Source organism: Cynara cardunculus (assembly GCF_001531365.2).
Source record: "Cynara cardunculus var. scolymus isolate 2C chromosome LG 13, CcrdV1, whole genome shotgun sequence".
Classification (NCBI taxonomy): Eukaryota; Viridiplantae; Streptophyta; class Magnoliopsida; order Asterales; family Asteraceae; genus Cynara; species Cynara cardunculus.
In genome coordinates, this window is record NC_037540.1 from 11158678 (window position 1) to 11161889 (window position 3212).

The window sequence follows — 3212 nt, forward strand, 5'->3', positions numbered from 1 at the left end:
TTTAATAATATAATTTTTTATAAGGATAATAATTAAGAATTTTGTTAGAACTCAATGATTATTCTAATTATATTTTAAAAAAATTATATTTAAAATAAGATATTTATCCGGAATTTGATTATATTTATCTGCATTTAGTTATACGAATTCAAAAATGGAGCTTTAATAAGTTGTACTTACGCACAATTTACTTGTAATCTTAAATTTTAAGTAATATCATTAATAAACAGTACTTCCTGCAAAAAGCATGGTTTTTAAGAGTTTTTATCAAATGTTTTATAATATAGTATAGATATGAAGATAATCATCGTTTGAGGAGAAAATATCAAAGGGTGTGGATGGATTAGAAATAACCAATCAATTTAACACTTCCGATTGATTATCAGTGGAATTACGTATACGTTTTATTTTATTTTTATTCAACTCACTGAGTTTTTTATTGTAGTTCACGGTTTTCGCGTTATGAACTTATGATTTTGTATTATAGTATGTAATGTTTCATGACGGGTTCATCCGGTATACAAATTCTCAAACATTTACCCATATGTGGATAGCTAATACCAATATATACATATATAGATCGTTTACCGTATTACCTCAACTGAAACCCTAAGTAATATATATGTGATTAAGGACACATAGGAATATATTAATATGCTATAGTTATTATCGTCTTTAAATGCAATACGTAACATATATAAAATACAAACAAATTAGGAGAAACATTTTATTGATAAATTCCATGATCTAATGTTCGAAATTACCGCTGACGTTTGGCCATATACGAACACTTAGATGGCAACACAAATGAAAACAAGGTAGTGCCAATTTTTCAGCAACTAAAGTCGATGAAGATTCAACTGGTATATATGAGATACAAAGGTTTATAGCTCCTTGGAGACTAGGGGTGTTTGTGGTTTAGTTTGGGCAGTTTAACCCCTCAGATCACAAACCAAATCGTAATGGCGGGTTATAAAATTTTCAAACCGAGCTATTTGACATCAAGTGCCCAGACCGGTCAAACCAGACCATGAAAATGCGGTCTGGTCTGACTGGTTTAGGCCTTTAATGAACTTTAAATAGTAAACTTAAAAAAACATATATAATTTATAACCTTATATTAAATATCCATCTCGATTATGTTAGATGTTAGGCTTTATGTTGGGTTTAGGTATATATATGAGCTATAGCCCATAAGTTAAAAAAATTGGACTTGCTAATACTAAAATAAATAATTAAATTATATATATAGGAGCGATAAAATGAAAACCACTCTCATTTGTACAAACCACCCCATACGTCGATTTCATTGTTTAATCTTATGAAATTTTTTCATGAAATTGTTTAATCTTGTAAAATTGTTTCATATAATACTTTTTTTGATGAATTTGTTTCATATATGGTTATGAAATTGTTTTTATAATATTTAATGAAATTTTAATGAAACTGTTTCATGTATTTTTCTAAAATTAAAATAATGACGATGATAATATCCATGATTAACACTCTCCACAATAAAAATGGTAAATCAACCTATCATAATTACAAAAAAATAAACAAAATGAAAAATTATGATTGGTTGAATGTGGTTTTCACGGTTTGTATAAATTGAGTGGTTTTTATTTGAACGCTCCCCTAGATATATATATATATATATATATATATATATTTGGCGGTCGGTTTGGTCCAAACCGCCCAAAAAAGGTTCCAGACCCCAGACCGGACCGCCCGGTTTTGCTATTTTCCAAACCGCCAAAATTAGTCTAGTTTGACTTGGTTCGACCGGTTTGAGCGGTCCAGCGGTTTTTTTTGAACACCCCTACTGAGGACATTGTTATCCTAAGAATAAACTTTGGTTGATTAATGATTATTCGGAATCATGATTACATATTCAATTTTAATCAATTCCCCCAGTGGGTTCATGTAGTTGTATTATAATACGTCAAGAAATCTAACCATTTGAGAAGCTTATGAGCATTATTACTGATTTTACTGAATGACAATGCATGGTATGAAAAGGAGGTATGTTCTTTGAAAATCAGATGTTTGAGAAATTCCAATGTATGTTCAAATGTATATGTACTAGCAAATTCAAGTGTAGATCATTGGATGAACAATATATGTTTAGACATTTATGGCAGTAGTAAATAATCAGCTGGCGAAAATCAAAAGATAATCGTTTACGCAAAATTGGTCCACGAAAATCTATTGCATGGATTCGAGGAGATAAAAGGGGTGGAGGGGTTACTCGTCCCAAGTGAAGTCCAACGTGTTTGATAGGTTGTGATTCAAATCTCAATTATTATTCGTTGACTGTCATAACATCTAAAACACGTTATTACAGAAGGCAACTAAAGTCATGATTAACATACAATGACATTTGTAATTTATTGATTGAAATCTGCTAACAGATGATTATGTATTTGAAAACTATAAATATTTACAAATCTATAACACTGGCGATTTGATAAGATCGTTTAGCTATTGATAAGCTACTGCATCTTGCGGTACCTTCTGTAGTATCTTGTTAATGTCATTTAGTTTTAATTTTAATTTCATGTTGCTTTCCAGAATAAATTGTTTTATCGAGCATAAAAAGGAATGCAAATGGTTGTGTTCTCCTGTAGATAAATAAAAAGTCAAAATCATCAGTATTTGAAAGTCAACTTAATCCAAAAATTCAAACATAGTCGGGGGCTTTCTAGACTTTTTAGCTTCCATCATTAATGACCTTAACACTTCCTTAACTAAGCTAACAGAGACTTTTACATCTCATTTGCAAACTAATTGATAAGTTAGTTGATAACTGATAAATTAATTCGTAGCTGATAAGCTTATTGCTAAACAAATCATGGTTGACAAAAACTAGCTAATAAACATGTAAAACGACCAAAAATGATATCTTAAAAAATTAGTCAATTACAATATTTTATAATATAATTATTGCATGTCTCTAATAATATAAAATATTAATTAATACAAATAAGTAAAGAAAAACTAATTAGTCCAACCATTGATCCCGAAAATTTCTACAATAAATTGGGGTAGGTCACTAATGGAGTTTCCTAAGTTAATTATTTTATATATATCTTAAAAAATTGGATTTTTTTAAAACAATTTTTAGAGAGAAAAAATCTACATTAATTTATGATTTTTTAAATACTATTACATATAATATGAATAAAGTAAAATTGGTCAACATCACATATCAT